We start from the raw sequence: 19,521 nt of genomic DNA, 5'->3' as shown, positions 1-19,521 counted from the left end.
CCTGGCCGCACCGCTGGTCGCCGTACATCTGGCCGTTCACTGGCGGAGGAAGCTCCCCCTCCCGGCCATCCTCCCGAGATGGCCGATGACCCTATAGACTCAATGGACGATGACTGTCCGCCTACTGATAGCGGCGGCAGTGCTCGCTCGAAGCCAGGCCCTAAGCGGCCTTCGAGGTGACGACTTCTCTCATCTTTCTTTTCTTACGATGGCACTTATTCACTGGAATATTCGCAGCATTCGCTCCAACCGAGAGGACTTGAAGTTGCTGCTCCGCTTGCACCATCCGCTTGTCGTAGCCCTCCAGGAAACGAAGCTACGCCCATGCGATCAAATTGCCTTGGCACACTACACCTCTGTGCGTTTTGACCTACCCCCTGTGGTAGGTATCCCAGCTCATGGAGGGGTTATGTTGCTGGTCCGGGATGATATTTACTACGATCCCATCACGTTGCACACCGGCCTGCAGGCAGTTGCCATCCGCATTACTCTCCCCACTTTTACGTTTTCCTTTTGTACCGTTTACACTCCGTCGTCATCTGCCGTTACCAGGGCAGACGTGATGCAACTTATTGCTCAGCTACCTGCACCATTTTTGTTAACTGGAGACTTCAATGCCCACCATCCCCTTTGGGGCTCTCCAGCATCCTGCCCGAGGGGCTCCTTGTTAGCAGACCTTTTCAACCAGCTCGATCTTGTCTGCCTCAATACTGGCGCCCCTACTTTTCTTTCGGACACATCTCACACCTATTCCCATTTAGACCTCTCTATATGTACTCCCCAACTTGCACGCCGGTTTGAGTGGTATGCACTTTCTGATACATATTCGAGCGACCATTTCCCGTGTGTTATCCATCTCCTGCAGCATACCCCCTCTCCGTGCTTCTCTAATTGGACCATCTCCAAGGCAGACTGGGGGCTCTTCTCTTCCAGGGCGACCTTTCAGGATCAAACCTTTACAAGCTGCGATCGTCAGGTCGCACACCTCACGGAAGTCATTCTCGCTGCTGCTGAATATTCCATCCCTCACCCTCCTTCTTCTCCACGTCGCGTACCGGTCCCCTGGTGGACCGCAGCATGTAGAGACGCTTTACGTGCTCGTCGACGTGCTTTACGCACTTTTAAACGCCACCCTACAGTGGCGAATTGTATCAATTATAAACGATTACGTGCTCAGTGTCGTCGTATTATCAAAGAAAGCAAGAAAGACAGCTGGGCAGCTTTCACAAGCACCTTCAACAGTTTTACTCCTTCTTCTGTTGTCTGGGGTAGCCTGCGCCGGCTATCTGGCACTAAGGTCCACTCACCAGTTTCTGGCTTGAAGGTCGCGAATGACGTCCTTGTGGCCCCTGAGGCTGTCTCCAATGCCTTCGGCCGCTTTTTCGCAGAGGTTTCGAGCTCCGCTCATTACCACCCTGCCTTCCTCCCCCGCAAACAGGCAGAGGAGGCTAGGCCACCTAACTTCCGCTCCTCGAATTGTGAAAGTTATAATGCCCCATTCACCATGCGGGAACTCGAAAACGCACTTGGCCGATCACGGTCCTCTGCTCCAGGGCCAGATTCTATTCATATTCAGATGCTGAAGAACCTTTCTCCTGCGGGTAAAGGTTTTCTTCTTCGTACATACAATCGCATCTGGATTGAGGGACATGTTCCCGCATGCTGGCGCGAGTCTATTGTTGTCCCGATTCCTAAGCCGGGGAAGGACAAGCACTTGCCTTCCAGTTATCGACCCATCTCGCTTACCAGCTGTGTCTGTAAAGTGATGGAGCGAATGGTTAACTCTCGATTGGTTTGGCTGCTCGAGTCTCGACGCCTACTTACCAATGTACAATGTGGATTTCGTAGGCGCCGCTCTGCTGTTGACCATCTGGTTACCTTGTCGACCTTCATTATGAATAACTTCTTGCGGAAGCGCCCGACCGCGGCTGTGTTCTTTGATTTGGAGAAGGCTTACGACACCTGTTGGAAGGCGGGCATCCTCCGCACCATGCATACATGGGGCCTTCGCGGTCGCCTCCCTCTTTTTATTCGTTCCTTTTTAATGGATCGACAGTTCAGGGTACGTGTGGGTTCTGTCCTGTCCGACACCTTTCGCCAGGAGAATGGGGTGCCACAGGGCTCAGTTTTGAGCGTCGCTCTCTTCGCCATCGCGATCAATCCAATAATGGATTGCCTCCCAGCTGATGTATCAGGCTCCCTTTTCGTGGACGATTTTACCATCTATTGCAGCGCGCAGTGTACACGTGTCCTGGAGCGCTGTCTTCAGCGTTCTCTTGCCCGTCTTTACTCCTGGAGTGTCGCCAATGGCTTCCGTTTTTCTGCCGAGAAGACGGTCTGTATTAACTTCTGGCGATACAAAGAGTTTCTCCCACCGTCCTTAAGACTCGGTCCCGTTGCTCTCCCAATCGTGGAGACAACCAAATTTTTAGGCCTTACATTTGACAGGAAACTTAGCTGGTCTCCACATGTGTCATATTTGGCCGCCCGTTGTACCCGTTCTTTAAATGTCCTCCGTGTTCTCAGTGGTCTGTCGTGGGGAGCGGATCGAACCGTCCTACTTCGTCTATATCGGTCGATCGTCCGCTCCAAGCTGGATTATGGGAGCTTCGTATACTCCTCTGCACGGCCATCCATCTTACGCCGCCTCAACTCCATACAACATCGGGGTTTACGACTTGCGATCGGAGCATTTTATACCAGTCCCGTAGAGAGTCTTCATGCTGACGCTGGCGAATTGCCACTCACCTACCGGCGCGATATACTGCTTTGTCGGTATGCCTGTCGGCTACTGTCAATGCCCGACCATCCGTCTTATCGTTCCTTTTTTGACGACTCTCTTGACCGTCAATACGGGTTGTATGTCTCTGCCCTGCTACCCCCTGGCGTTCGCTTTCGTCGCCTCCTTCAACACCTTACTTTTTCCCTCCCTGCAACCTTTCGAGTGGGCGAGAGCCGCACGCCACCTTGGCTCCAGGCTCAGGTCCGCGTTCACCTTGACCTCAGCTCGCTCCCAAAAGAGGTCACCCCCGATTCGGTCTACCACTCCCGTTTTTTGGAACTTCGTTCGAAGTTCATCGACATGACTTTCATTTATACAGATGGCTCTAAGACCAATGACGGGGTCGGGTGTTCCTTTATTGTCGAGGCACAAAGTTTCAAATACCGGCTCCATGGCCATTGTTCGGTCTTCACAGCTGAGCTCTTTGCCCTCTACCAGGCTGTTCTTTACATCTGCCGCCACCGACATTCTGCTTATGTCATCTGCTCAGATTCCCTGAGCGCCATCCAGAGCCTCAGTGATCCGTACCCGGTTCACCCTTTCGTACACCGGATCCAACGCTCTCTTCAGCAGCTGGTGGACGTCGGTTCTCCAGTTAGCTTTATGTGGGTTCCGGGCCATGTCGGTATCCCTGGGAACGAAGCTGCAGATGCCGCGGCCAAGGCTGCGGTCCTCCAGCCTCGAACAGCTTCTTGTTGCGTCCCTTCGTCCGATTTTAGCAGGATGATTTGTCGGCGCATCTTATCTCTGTGGCATGCCGATTGGGCTGCACTTACCGACAACAAGCTTCGGGCCTTAAAACCTCTTCCCGTGGCTTGGACGTCCTCCTCACGCCCTTCTCGGCGGGAGGAGGTCGTTTTGGCCCGGTTAAGAATTGGACACTGCCGGTTCAGCCATCGCCATCTGCTGACGGCTGCGCCGGCGCCGTTCTGCCCATGTGGGCACTTGCTGACGGTTAGACACATTTTAATGTCCTGTCCAGATCTTAACACACTGCGCCTCGATCTTAACCTGCCAAATACCTTCGATGCCATTTTAGCGGATGACCCACGAGCAGTTGCTCGTGTTCTTCGTTTTATCAATTTGACACACCTCGCTAAGGACATTTGATGATGCTGTTTTTTAATCCTATGCCTGTCAGTCTGTCTTTTATCGTGTTTTCCCTTTTAGTTGTTGTGGTCAACTTGTGCCTCGCGGTGCATTCTTAGAGTAGTCAGGGCGCTAATGACCATTGAAGTTGTGCGCCCTAAAACCACAAAAAAAATAAAAAAAAAAAAAATAAAACCACAGCAACTGAAATACCACCATCCAATATTAAAACACTACAAACTTATGCATCAGTTTAATACTTGTCTTAATATTTGCAGGATTTTAAATAAAAAGGAGGATATGAACTTTATCTTCGTTCAGAAACACTTTAGTTCAGCTCTACTCACATCCTCCTTATGTGATCAGAACTCTCTTATCTCTTTTGCCCATCATTTTTAGGGTTCCATGGCTCGATCTGTAAAAATTGGCCCCTTTTTGTTGCTGTTGTGGTCTTTAGTCCAAAGACTGTTTTGATGCAGCTCTCCATGCTACTCTATCCTGTGTGAGGCTTTTCATCTCCAAATAACTACTGCAACCTAAATCTTTCTGAACGTACATACTGTATTCATCTCTTGGTCACCCTCTATGATTTTTGCTGCCCATTCTTCCCGCCAATGCTAAATCGGTGATCCCTTGATGTCTCAGAATGTGTCCTACCAAGCAATCTTTTCTTTGTGTCAAGTTGTGCCACGAATTTATTACCTCCTCAGTTCTGTTCATTACTTCTTTGTTAGTTACATGATCAACCCATCTAATCTTCAACATTCTTCTGTAGCACCACATTTCGGAAGCTTCTACTCTCTCTCTTTATCTAAACTGTTTATCAGCCATGTTTCAGTTCCATACATGGCTACACTCCAGACAGATATCTTCAGAAAAGACTTCCTAACACTTAAAACTATATTTGATGTTAACAAATTACTCTTCTTCAGAAATGATTTTATTTCCGTTGCCGGTCTGCATTTTATATCTTCTCTACTTTAGCCATCACAATTATTTTGCTGCCCAAATAGCAAAACTCATCTACTACTTTAAGTGTGTCATTTCCTAATCTGATTCACTTGGCATCATCTGATTTGACTTCATTCCATTGTCCTTGTTTTGCTTTTGTTGATGTTCATCTTATATCCTGCTTTCAAGACACTGGCCATTCCATTCAGCTGCTCTTCAAAGTCCTTTGCTGTCTCTAACAGAATTACAGTGTCATCAGCAAACCTCAAAGTTTTTATTTCTTCCAAATTTGCTTTGGTTTCTTTTACTGCTTGCTCAAAGTACATGCTGAATAACATTGGGAATATGCTACAACCCAGTCTCACTCCTTTTGCAACCACTACTTCCCTTTCATGCCCCTTGACTGTTATAACTGCCATCTTGTTTCTGTACAAATTGTAAATAGCCTTTTGCTCCCTGTATTGTACCCCTGCTACCTTCAGATTTTCAAAGAGAGTATTCCAGTCATTGTCCTCTAAGACTACAAATACTGAAAATGTAGGTTGTTTTTAGGTTTACCTTTCCTTAACCTATCATCTAGGATAAGTCTTAGGGTTAGTATAGCCTCATGTGTTCCTACATTTCTCCAAAATCCAAACTGGTCTTCCCTGAGATTGGCTTCTACCAGTTTTTCCATTCTTCTGTAAAGAATTTAGGTTAATATTCTGTGACAATGACTTATTAAACTGATAGTTCACTAATTTTCACACCTTTCAATAACTGCTTTCTTTGGAATTGGAATTACTACGTTTTTCTTGAAGTTGGAGGGTATTTTGTCTGTCTCATACATCTTGCACACCAGATGGAAGAGTTTTGTCAAGGCTGGCTCTCCCAAGGCTATCCGTAGTTGTGACAGAATATCTTCTGCTCCCAGAGCATTGTTTCAACTTAGATCTTTCAGAACTTTGTCATATTCTTCTCACAGTATCATATCTCTCATTTCATCTTCATCCACATCCAGTTCCCTTCCTATAGTATCACTTTCAAGGTCATCTCCCTTGTGTGGACACACTATATACTCCTTCCACATTCCAGGTTTCTCTTCTTTTCATTGGGTTGGTTTACTATCTGAGCTCTTGGTGTTCATACAGCTGCTTCTCTTTTCTCTAATGGGCTCTTTAATTTTCCTGTGGGCAAAATGTATCTTTCCCTATGTCCTCTAGCCATTCATGCTTAGCAATTTTGCACTTCCCATCAGTCTCATTTTTTAAATCTCTATATTCCCTTTCACCTGATTCATTTTTAAATTTTCTCCTTTCAACAATTAAATTCAATATCTCTTGTGTTGTCCAAGGATTTCTAGTAGGCCTTGGTTGTTTACCTATTTGGTCCTCTGCTGCCTTCACTATTTCATCTCTTAACAGTTCCCATTCAGCTTTTGCTGTATTTCTTTCCCCTGTTCTTGTCAGCCATTGCCTAATGCTCACTCTGAAACTCTCAACTACTTCTGGTTCTTTCAACTTATGCAGGTCCTATCTCCATAATTTCCTACCTTTTTCATGTTTCTTCAGTTTTAATCTACAGTTTATAACCACTAAATTGTGGTAGAGTCCACATCTCCCCCTGGAAATGTCTTCAATTTAAAATCTGGTTCCTAAATCTCTGTCTAACTATTATATAATCAGTCTGAAATCTTCCAATGTATCCAGGCCTCTTCAACATATACAACCTTCTTTTATGACTTGTAAACCAAGTGTTAGCGATGATTAAATTATGCTGTGTGCATAATTCTACCAGATGGCTTCCTTTGTCATTCCTTCCCCCTAGTCTGTATTCAAATACTATTTTTCCTTCTCTTCCTTTTCTTACTACCGAATTCCAGTCACCCATCACAGTTAAACTTTTGTCTCCTGTAACTATCTGATTAATTTCTTTCATCTCTTCATATGTTTCTTCAACCTCTTTTTTGTCAGTGGCACTAGGTGCACGTAAACTTGTTCTACTGTGGTAGGTGTCGGCTTTGTGTCTAACTTGGGTACGATAATGCATTCACTATTCATAGTAGCATTCATAGCATTCATAGTAGCTTACTCACATTCCTGTTTTCTTATTCATTATTAAACCCAGTCCTTCATTACTCCTATTTGACTTTGTATTTATAACTCTGTATTCACCTGACCAGAAGTCCTGTTCCTCCTGCCACCGAACTTCACTAACTCCCACTTAAACTGATCCATTTCTATGTTTAAATTTTCTTGTTTACATGGCCCGATTTAGGGCTCTGACATTCCAATCACCGATCTGTAGAATGCCAGTTTTGTTTCTCCTTATGACGACATCCTCCTGCGTAGTCCTTACAAGGAGATCTGAATAGGGGACTACTTTATCTCTGACATATTTTACCCAACAGGATGGCATCTTCACACAACCATACAGTAGAGCTGTGTATTCATGGGAAAAATTACTGCTGTAGTTTCTCCTTGCCTTCAGCCATTTGCTGTACCAGCACAGCAACACTATCTTGGTTGGTGTTAGAAGGACAGATCAATCAGTAATCCTGACTGTTGCCCCTGCAGCTACTGAAAAGGCTGCTGCCCTTCCTCAGGAGCAATATGTTTGTGTGGCTTCTCAAGAGATCCACTCCATTGTGGTTGCCCCTACAGTACGGAACCCGTATATGGTCACTTTGTTGTCCATCCATCTGTCTGTCTGTTAAGAAATATTTTTCTCAGGAACAGGGACACTTATCAAGTTGCAATTTATGTCGCGTATTAAGGTCTGTGGTCCCTTGATTGTGTAAATATTGTAAGCTTCTAAGACAGTGCAATCAAAAATTTCAGCCATTTATGTCACATTTTTTGATGCTCAGAAAGTCAATCGTCAAAATCTATAGGGTGCTTCTCGTTGATCTAGAATCGTGTAATTTGGCAAGAAGCAAGAGTTCACAGTACCAGTAAAGGAAAAAAAAATCTGAAAAATTGTTAAACTGTATTTATATCATGTGAAAATATGTTTTGCCATTTGAACATACATTGCATTCATCATACATCAAAAATATAATAGGTGAACATTACTGCATGCGAATATATAATGTAAGTTGTAGTCATGTTTTAGTAAATAAATAAAAATGTTTTATTAAATTTTCTCCCTCTACATGTATATACTGAAGTCCCCAACTTTGTACTTTTTGTGTATCTGAACTACTTTACTACAGGTATTGATATGGCCTCGGAATTCCTGGCACCAATATCTTGTAACTATTGATATTGATAACAGGCAAAAATCATTGAGATTCTCAATTCCCAGGATGGATGAACTATGTAAACACATAATTAAGATTGTATGGGACCCTCAGTGTGAGTCCTATTAGCAATTGGCCGATTTTTGCATGGGGCAAGCTATCTCCTTGTTGCCTCTTTTTAGAGACTTACACATACCTATTGTACCTCTAACATTTCCTGCTCTGTCTAAGCATATACATACAAGTTCCACTTAATATGAAATCTAGTTAAATTAAAGGTCTGATGGTATTGGCTTCATCGGCAGTAGTATAAGATTCCTGTACGCATTACTTTTTAGTTTGTAGAATTTTTCGTTCCCTGTTACCAGTAATGCAATTCAGAGAACTTGGTTTTATGTATGTAGGACATGTACTGCTGTTTAAAACTGATCATTTTTGGACCTTGTTATTCAACTCTGTTAACTATTTGCAACTGGGCCTGCTACATGAGAGACAGTTTCTTCTTGCTTGGCTGCACTAAATATAGTGAAGCCCAACCTTCTTATTTCTCCAGCACTGCTGGTAGATATGGATGTACCTTCCAAAAAAAAAAAGTCATTGTACTTAAACTGCCAGTTACATAATTTCTCTAAGCTCCCGTTTGTACCGACAATGATGTCAGAGTCCACTAATCCTAAACTTGGAAATGGCTTCAAGAAATTTAACAACTCGCAGCTAAACGTGAAAGTTGATGTTGTAGAAAAGTCACACAGAAGCATTGTGTACTCACTTGATTGTGATTGAGGTCCTCTTCCTGAATAAATGTGGAAGTGTGGGCTTCACATATGGAATGCATGTGAAAAGAAAGGAACATTACTTAAGTATCACTTAGAACTGTACATGAAGAGAAATTGGTATTAAGTCCTTCAAAAGGAAGGTTTATTATTAGCACACATTTTGACTTGTGACAGTGTTTCATGAACTTGTCATAATTATTAGGAGATACAAGAAAATAACTTCATCAGAGAACACACAGGAGTGGAGGATGTAATTATGATTGTAATGAAAGTGAGGTGGAGGCAGGTGGGACAGGTAGCTAAGTGAATAGATTGATAAGTGGAGCAATGCTGTTTTTTACTGGATTCAGAGGAATGAATTAACTCTTAGACTTATACAGGGTGTTACAAAAAGGTACGGCCAAACTTTCAGGAAACATTCCTCACACACAAATAAAGAAAAGAAGTTATGTGCACATGTCTCCGGAAACGCTTAATTTCCTTGTTAGAGCTCATTTTAGTTTCGTCCACCTACACTCAATGGAGCGCCCCCAGGGGCTCAGCATTCATTTGCTGGGTACGGGCTTGGCGACCCCGGGGTTCCTGAGCTGGGGACTGGTAAGCGCCGCCAGCCCTGTCACCGTAACCTCAGAGCATACTTCATCGACCACAGTGCGGCGCGGCGGTGGAACGTTGTGTGTCTCAGGGAATGGGGATCTTGGCTTGACCGCCTGGATTGCGAGGACGGTAAACCTCTATAAAAACCCCTCAATCTTACGGTGTGCTGCGCGCCTATAAGATGCATGGCTGTTGGGGTTGAACAGTCGCAAGCGGGCAACCTCTGGGGCACCTGCCGCACCCCAGTTGTATCAGGCTTACCTAGGCACGCGAGGCTCTGTCTAGGTGGACTTCTAGTTCCCTAGCTGCTCGTGGGACCGAGATGGATCCTTCGAATTCCTCTTTTCCTCCTCCCAGCGGAAAGGGTGGGCCGCTGGAAGGTTCTAACACCCAGTCTCTGAAGAGGGCTCGTGCAGTCAGTCCCCCTGACTGCAGCACATCTTTGACAAGTCAAGTCTTTAGTAACAGAATGCATTCTGGTAATCAGAATGTGTTTCTCATTGTAAAGCGGAAGGAGGGTAGTTTTGAGAAGGTTTCGCCCTTCTATATACAAAAGGGTCTGGAGGGCATCTGTGGCTCCTTAAAATCAGTGAAGCGTTTGCGTAATGGGACCTTGCTCGTGGAAACTTCCACTTCCCAGCAAGCCACTAACCTGCAAGCTGCTAAATGCCTTGGGGAGTATGCCATAGACATACCTTGAATTATAGCAAAGGTGTTGTGACATGCCGGGATCTAGTCGACATTCCCAAAGACGAACTGCAACGTGAATGGGCTCCGGAAGGTATCGTTGATGTTCAACATATCATGAAGAGGGTTGATGGCAATCTTGTGAAATCCGACTCTTTTATTCTGACCTTCAGTAGCACGATACTTCCAGAACATATTAAAGCTGGCTGCCTTCGCCTTAGTGTGCGGCCTTATTTCCCGTCTCCAATGCGCTGTTTTAAATGCCAGCGTTTTGGGCATACCACCTTCGGGTGTAAAGGCGAAGCGACTTGTGGCAACTGTGGTAAGGCTGCTCATGAAGGAGTTGGTTGCTCGTCTCCAGTCAGATGTATCAATTGCTCTGGCAACCACCCTGTGTGGAGGAGGGACTGCCGAATATTTTTAGAGGAACGCAAAGTCCAGGAAATAACAACAACCAAGCGTATCCCCTATGGTGAGGCCAAGAAGATCTATAAGTCGATGCAACCTCCCACATTTGCTACAACTTTTGCATCCCTGGTTCAGAAGCCTACTCCAAAAGTCGATGCCTCGACGCAGACCGAGGTGGTGAGTGTTGGCACTAACACCTGCAGCTGTCAGTGCACTTGCAACGCCGCCAGTGTTTCAGAGCCAGTAGCCCCTACTCGACTGGCAGACAAAGGTACAGTGGCGAACTTGGGCCAGCCCCTGGCGCCTCCAACAGCTGCGGCTGTTCCCAAGCCCAGTGCGCCAATTACCACTCCCACATCCGCTCCCCCAAAGCCCACCAAACCACAGAAAGATCCTGTACAGCAGCACCAGCGGGTCAAATCCCTTGGTAAACCATCTGACCATGCGGATGTTGTTTTACGTGAGGCTTCCTCTGACTCTTCCCCAGAGTTGATGGAATACGATGTATGTATGGGGCAATCATCTCACCCCACGCCTGCTCCTCCACCTGCTGCGGTCTCCCCGCCTCGTCGGAGAGACAGGATGAAGGTGCTACCCCCATCATAGATGGCTCCCATACTTCAGTGGAACTTGCAAGGGTTCAGGACGCATGTGGAAGAACTTCGTCTCCTATCTCAGGATAGACCACTGTGCCTATGTCTCCACGAGACGTATTTCAATCCATCATACTCCCCTGAGATACGAGGCTATACGGTCCACAAAAAGGACAACCTGCGTGGAGAGAGAGCTAGAGGAGGCGTAGGTATTTTCGTCAGGACGGACTACCACTCCTCGCCTCTCTCACTTACGACGACTTTGCAGGCTGTCGCTGTGTCCGTGCACGTGCGTCATCCATTGACTGTATGTTCCCTTTACTTGCCCCCACATGATGCACTCGATGAAGTGGCCCTCGCCGACCTTCTTACACAGCTCCCCCAGCCATTCATTATTTGTGGTGATTTTAATGCCCACAATGTGCTTTGGGGCTCTGCAATTACCTGCCCCAGGGGTAGAGCAATTGAGAGGCTTCTCCTGTCATCCTGTGCCTACTTGCTCAATGGAGGACAGAGTACTCATTTCTGCACAGCGACTGGGTCGTTCTCTGCCATAGATCTCTCACTTTGCTCTCCAGCTCTTGCCGCCAGTGCTCACTGGGAAGTGGTCGCTGACTTGCACAGCAGTGATCATTTCCCAATCTGGATTCACCTGCCAGATGGCGTGAGCCCCGAAAGGAGACCACCACGATGGGTGCTCAGTGGAGCTGACTGGACACTTTATAGCCAATTGGCCCAATTCGAACACTGTGCGAATGTTGAGATGTGGGCGGATCATATTACCAACACGATCCACCACGCTGCTGCGGCATCCATTCCACAGTCCACGGGCCACCGGAAGAGGCCACCTGTGCCTTGGTGGAGTGCCGAATGCCACTCTGCAATCAGGACCAGGCGTGCAGCTCTGCGTCGGTTCAAGTGTCGGCCGACTGCTGAAAATCTTGCAGCCTTTCGGGTGGCGAGGGCAAGATGTCGCCGCATTATTCGTGAGAGCAAGAAGAGGTCATGGCAGCAGTCCCTGAACACCATTAATCGTTCCACCAACAGTTCCATTGTGTGGGAGACGATCAGGAGAATTTCTGGCAGAGGCGGGAGGTGCCCCATAGCTGCTGTAATGAATAACGGCACTCTCCACACGGATCCGCGAGACATTGCCCAGACTATGGCAGCGTATTTTTTCACAGTTACTGCAACAACCAGTCAGGATCCAGGTTTCCAGCGCCATAGAGCCGTTGCTGAGACATGTAGTCTGGACTTCCAGTCCACTTCTCATGAAATTTAAAACTGCCCATTTTCTTTGTGGGAGCTGGATTCTGCATTGTCTGGAGCTCGTGACACATCCCCTGGTCACGACAGGATCCATTACAGTATGCTATGGCACCTCACAATGCGCAATAGAGAAATCCTCCTCACACTTTTTAATGCCATTTGGGTGTCGGGTCACTTTCCTGACGCGTGGCGTGAGGCAGTTTTAATCTCTTTCTTAAAACCTGGGAAAGACCGCACGAGCCCAAGTAGCTACCGTAGTATTGCTCTCACTAGTTGCATAGGGAAGACCTTGGAGCGGATGGTCAACCGCCGCCTTGTCTGGATGTTAGAATCCCGGCAACTCCTTAGTCGCTTTCAGTGTGGGTTCAGGAGGTTTCGTTCCACCTTCTATAACCTTGCCCTCCTGGAGGCGGCTATACAACAAGCTTTCCTCCGCCGTCATCACCTTCTAGGTGTATTTTTCGACATCGAGAAGGCCTACGATACCACTTGGAGGCGTCTCATCCTGGAGCAGCTTCACGAATGGGGTTTTCGTGGTTGTCTTCCTCTTTTTATTCAGTCTTTCCTCTCGCCACGATATTTTAGATACTGAATTGGTGACGTCCTGTCTGATCGCTTTGAGCAGGAGAATGGTGTCCCTCAGGGTAGCGTTTTAAGTGTCTCTCTCTTTGCCATCGCTATTAATAGCATTACGTCCATAGTGAAAAGTCCTGTCCAGTGTTCTTTGTTTGTGGATGATTTCTCTTTGTTCTGCTCTTCCTCAAGCCTTGCAACGACAACTCGTCAGTTGCAACTTACGATTAGGCGTTTGGATGACTGGGCGCAGAAGAGTGGTTTTAAATTTTCCGCCGAGAAGTCTGTATGTGTTCTTTTTAACCGCTCTCGTTCGATTTTAACCTTTCCTGAGTTGCGGTTGAGGGACACTATTCTTACTTTTAAAGACACGGTGAGATTTCTGGGGCTCATTTTTGACTCGAGGCTCACGTGGTTACCTCATCTTAAAGACCTGAAACGGCGGTCACTTCAGGCTTTAAGTATTTTAAAATGTCTTAGCCACAGTACATGGGGAGCTGACAGGACTTGTCTACTCCAGTTTTACAGGGCGTTTGTGCGATCTCTGCTCGATTATGGGTGCACGGTGTATGGGTCTGCGAGGCCTTCTTACTTAAAGTTGTTGGACGTTGTGCACCATGAAGGGCTTCGGTTGGCCACTGGGGCATTCCGAACTAGCCCCATACCAAGCCTCTGTGCAGAGGCTGGTGAACCGTCACTTCATATGCGGCGACGGCTACTTACAGTGCGCCAGGCGTATAAAACTTTGTCCACACCATACACCCCTGCATACCATACCGTTGCTCAGCCTCCTCTGGCACGGTTGTTTCATAACCGGCAACGTGCGATGCAGCCCTATGGGATTCGCGCACAGGATTGCCTCGCTGCGATGTCTATGGCTGGTCTTCATGTTTTACGTCGCGGTTGGAGCAGATCTCCACCTTGGCTCCTCCGGAGACCCAAACTTATTTTAGATTTGACTGGTTTTAAGAAGGATGGCACACCAGATTTTACGTTCCAATCTCTGTTTTTTAACATTTTAGATGTGCATCACAGTTTCACTGTTGTTTATACTGATGGCTCCAAACAGGAGACTTTCCTTGGCTGTTCTGTGGTGTTCCATGACCATGTTACCCGGATTCGCCTCCCTGCTGAAAATACCGTTTTCGCAGCGGAGCTCCACGCGATCCTGAAGGCACTGGAGCTGATGCATCGTGTTCGGGGCGATCGATTTCTTCTCTGCTCCGATTCTCTTAGTGCCTTACAATCACTGCAGAACCTATACCCGACTGAGGAGATGGTCCAGCTGATACATGACCAACTGTACTTGCTCCAACGGCGGGGTAAAGAGGTATCCTTCTGCTGGGTGCCTGGTCATGTCGGCATATGGGGCAATGAACAGGCTGATCGGGCTGCCAAGGAGACCTGCAGAGAGCAGGATGTGGTCCAGTGTCCTATCTCCTTGCAGTCAGTCATCCCTGCACTCCACAGGAAGTGCATGGAGTTGTGGGAGGACGAATGGCTGGCGGTGACGGCCAATAAACAGTAAAGTCGACCACTCGGCCGTGGCGTTCCTCCTGCCGGCTGCTCAGGCGGGAAGAGGTGGCCCTCACACGTCTTCGGATCGGGCACTGTCCTCTGACGCATAGCTATTTATTACGGCGGAAGGATCCTCCGTTTTGTGCTGCTTGTGGTGTGCACATCCCTGTCAGCCACATTTTAACAGCTAACGATGAGACGTGTGTGTCTAGGGTTTTTAAGTTTTGTGATGTGTCTGGACTCTGGCCTAAACTTTTAGGCTGGAGGATTTAGTGTATTGCAGAGTGGCTGACTCCTCCCAGTTTTTCCTTGCAGTCAGCCAGCCACTTCCATCTGCCACATTGTTTTAGCTCCCTCTCCCTTTTTCTTCCTGTGTTGTCCATGTTTTACTGCTGACGCCCTGCTTCATCCCACGCTTCGGTGTGGGTGAGCACATATTTTCCAATGATTGTTCCCCGTGTTTTTGGTTCCGTTTTATGTAAATGTTCTGAGTTTTTTTCTTGACACCCGTCTCACTATGATACTGAACGGGCGCTGAAGACCTTGCTGTCGTGCGCCCATAAACCCCTCTACTACTACTACTACTACTACTACTACTACTACTATTCTCAATGGAGCACGTTATCATGATTTCATACGGGATACTGTACCTGTGCTGCTAGAACATGTGCCTTTACAAGTACGACACAACATGTGATTCATGCACGATGGAGCTCCTGCAGTCCCCAGTCGAAGTGTTCATACACTTCTCAACAACAGATTCGGTGACCGATGGATTGGTAGAGGCGGACCAATTCCATGGCCTCCACGCTCTCCTGACCTCAACCCTCTTGACTTTCATTTATGGGGGCATTTGAAAGCTCTTGTCTACGCAACCCCGGTACCAAATGTAGACTCTTCGTGCTCGTATTGTGGATGGCTGTGATACAATATGCCATTCTCCAGGGCTGCATCAGCGCATCAGGGATTCCATGCCACGGAGGGTGGATGCATGTATCCTCGCTAACGGAGGACATTTTGAACATTTCCTGTAACAAAGTGTTTGAAGTCACGCTGGTATGTTCTGTTGCTGTGTGTTTCCATTCCATGATTAATGTGTTTTGAAGAGAAGTAATAAAATGAGCTCTAACATGGAAAGTAAGCGTTTCCAGACACAGGTCCACATAACATATTTTCTTTCTTTGTGCGTGAGGAATGTTTCCTGAAAGTTTGACCGTACCTTTTTGTAACACCCTGTATACACCAATAGGTCTTAATTGGTGGATGGTGATGATGATGATGATGATGATGATGATGATAACAACGTGAAGAGATGGAGACATATTGAGAGCAATAGAAACTGTTTTTTGCCAGTAAAGTAAGAAAGTGATCTGTCAACACTGACATAAATTCTATGCACATCAGTAATGTAGTCTTCTTTATTATTGTAATTATGTTGCAAATGCATTATGTTGTTGATTACTTTTAAGTTTGAATATCCGACTGCAAACACTGTTGTTACTTAAATCTAAATTTTTGTTCCAGTCAGACTCAAAGCTCTAAACCAGTTAGATGATTTGAAAGCCTAGCTAATTGCCACAATATACTTTAGTGACCTTGAGTGTAGTGCAACCAGTAATGAGTGAAAAAAAAAGTTGTTTCTTTAGAACATACACTTGCCAGTAAAATTGTAAGAGTAACTGCTCATTTCATTATCCACTGTGTTTAATAACATGATGAATGTAACACAATTTGTGATGAATGTAACACAATTTGTTCATCAGACACAAGCTCTCCGGAGTGATGCAGAAATTTGTAATATATTTATTTAAACTTGTAAAATGCTACATTGTAGAGAAATCAGTCAGAATTCTTAGAAAATGGAAGAGGAAATTGAGTAAAGACTGAATGAATACCTAACATGTTTTTTTAAATATAGTGGGGGACATGGGGGGGAGGGAGCGGGCAGTTGCAACTGGAAAGAGTTTACATGTGCAACTCTGGGCTTCATCACATATAGCTTGACAGAAATGTAAGAAGCAAAGGAAACATATTTTCTAAATGAATTTCTTGAATGAAGAAACCTTTGTTGTAGTGAGCTTGACAGACTTTATCTGCAGATCAAAATTTAAAATGTGGCTTCGATACTACTTATCAGTCTATAAAATTCATTTATGATGTACAAAGAGTAAATTGTATCAACAAGTTGGAAGAGCATTTTTATTAAGTTTACTTGTTAGATGCTTTTTGTTTATGATGACCTATAATCTTATGCTGTGGATGCTGCACAATCTTAAACTTTTTCTTGAGTGTTTATCCACTGACAACCTTAGTAGTAAAACAATGCCTGGTGCAGCAGTATTGTAGTAGCTATGTTAAATTTTGCCATGCTGTACTTGACCTTTTAGTGTTTGAAAAACTGGTGAAGCAGTTTCTGGTCGGTAATGGAAACTACCAATGACTGCTTCTATGAAAAAGTTCACTGTCTACAGTGAGAATAGGTGTTGAATATGAAGAACAAAGCATGGCTAAGAATGGCTACTCTGTGTGAGATAATGAGTGCTGTTGTCCCCTCTGCATAGCGTCTCTGACTGAGACAGCCTATGTACTGTGAAGCACTTGCTTTGTTCAGTTCGTGAATTTCACTAACATTCAAGAAGTCATGACTGTATCAATTACATAATTAAGTTGTTGTCCTAAATCTTTGTGAATAATTTTTGTATAACACTCTTGACTCATGTTGAGTTGATGTAGTCCTAATGTAGTGAAGAAAGTAATTTTGTGTCCATACTTTAGCACCCGTTTACAGATATTTTAATTGTTGTTTGTTTTCTTTCTTAGTTAAGAAATTGAGTGTATTTCAATGCTATTTTCATCATACTCTAATTTTTGTAACTCACAGATTTCCAGTGGTTTATTTTATTTATTCTAATTGTAACCTTACACATAGGGTTCTACAAATTTACAATTGCAGGTAAGGAAATAGAATGAAATTATGTATATGCACACACATACAAAATTGAAATGAAAAAGCCTTTGCCCAGAAATGAGCAGGTTGCAAGAGCCGGGGCAACATAAACACTGACACAGGCATTTCGTTGTCTGCACTTCTCAACATTCACATACTGTTGGCCCTTGTAAGTATATGTATTTCATTAGTTGTTCTTAGGTTTGCCGATGTCCATATGTAACCTGTTCAGTGATCTCCATGTGGTCCAGTCTGTGTCTGGCTGGTAAGCATTGTGCTGGCTTTTCTCCTGCTTGTAGATGGCTTATTTTGGATGCCCACAGATTTTCTCTGCCTTAGTTCAGATGAAAACTGTAAAAGCTCTTCTTAGACATCAACAAAATTCTTGTTGGAGTATGTCCATGGAGTGGGTTAATTCATTTTCTTTCACTTTCTTTCTACCGGCATTTGCAACCACTTTCTGGCATGTGTCAGGAGGAGCAATGCCCGCCTTGCAGTACAATAGAACAACAGGAGTTGATTTCAGGCATCCAATAATTAGCCTTGCATTTTCAGTAAGGGCTACATCTATTTTCTCCCTGTCTTACCTGACAGGTGACCAATCCAATTTCACATGCAGTGTATCATCTCACTTTAATCTTACAGTTTATTAATGAGCATTTCAGATTACAAGCAGTCATTATTGAATTTCAAATGGTGTTTGAAACTTAATAATGGATGCCTGCCATCTGAAACTGATTATTAATAAATTAATGCCCAAGTGAGACTATATACTATGTTCTATTTCCGACATCTTGTGGTTGCTCCGTGCCTTTATGATAAATATTACCAATTACCTCATCAGTCAGTGTTTTACCTTATCCAGCTGCACTTCAACTTCCAGTCATTTTCCTTTACTTGTTGTCTCTACCATTTTACAGAGTGGCACACGCAAAACCGGCCTGAACCAGAATGCGAAAGTGAGTGAGTAGCATTATTAGCTTGTCAGTTTCTTTGCAACCTTCCAACAGCAGTAGCATGTGAGTAGTTCATACGTAAAGTAGTTGTTATAAACCGTGTACTTCATTGTCATGCCTTTACTCCATTGAAGAACGTGTGTTCATTGCTGAAGAATATGTGTGGTCTAAATCCATTAAAGTTGTTCGTGACTCTTTTCATCAACAGTTCTCTAAAAGAAATATTCCTGCAAAATCAACGATTCAGGATCTAGTGAGAAAGTGGCGTTTGACTGGCAGTGTTGTTAATTCAAAGAGAAATAAGGCACCGACTGTACGTGCACCTGAAGTTGTGGCAAATGTGATGGCACACATTGAAAGAAGTCCCTACAAGTCAACATGATGATTATCACAACAGTGTGGAATATCTCGCAGGCCATGTCAACGCATCCTTCATGGCTAAAAAATGAAACCTTACCATGGGAGTGTTGTTCAGCAAATAAAAGAAGCGAACAAGGGTAAGCATACACATTACTGTAATTGGTTGCTGGAAAATGTCTCTGGGGGACATCTTGATCTGTTCCTCCATTTTTCAATGGATGAAGCTTGGTTTCATCTTTTGGGTTACGTTAATTCACAAGACACAGGGCTACAGAGAATCCCCATGGCATACTGCAAAAGCTGTTACATGATTTAAAAATTGGTGTATGGTGTGCTGTATCTGGTAACAGAATTATGGGGCCAGTGTTCCTCAACGAATCTGCCAACACACATGTTTACTTGCAACTCTACAATGAATTTTCGGCTCTATAAGCTCCAAACAAAAAATGTTGTGCATATTTACAGCAAGATGGGGTAACTTCTCATATGTCAGATTTGTCCTTAGCTTGTATACATACTGATTTTACAGAAGAGAGGTAAGGGCTTGTAAGGGCTTGTGGCCACCCAACTCTCCTGACCTGTCACTATGTGACTTTTGCCTCTGGGGATTTCTAAAGGCTAGAGTCTATCGCAACAATCCCAGAGCACTTGACACATTAAAAAACAACATATGTGAAGAAATTGCGAACATTCCTCAATGAGTACTGAAAAGTGTTTTTCTTAATATGCTTCAACGTGCACAACTTTGCTGGGATGATGGCGGAGAACATTTTGAACATAGACTTTAAATTCCTT

The 19,521-nt window shown here is 44.9% G+C and overlaps 1 protein-coding gene across 1 annotated transcript in view; it reads left to right on the top strand.

Moving 5' to 3' along the window:
- Positions 1-19,521, top strand: part of LOC124619650 (engulfment and cell motility protein 1) — a 73,195-nt gene that overhangs the window by 30,620 nt on the left and 23,054 nt on the right. The window lies entirely within an intron of this gene.

This window comes from Schistocerca americana, chromosome 6 (assembly GCF_021461395.2).
Source record: "Schistocerca americana isolate TAMUIC-IGC-003095 chromosome 6, iqSchAmer2.1, whole genome shotgun sequence".
Taxonomy (NCBI): domain Eukaryota; kingdom Metazoa; phylum Arthropoda; class Insecta; order Orthoptera; family Acrididae; genus Schistocerca; species Schistocerca americana.
This window is presented reverse-complemented; position numbering and strand designations above follow the sequence as displayed.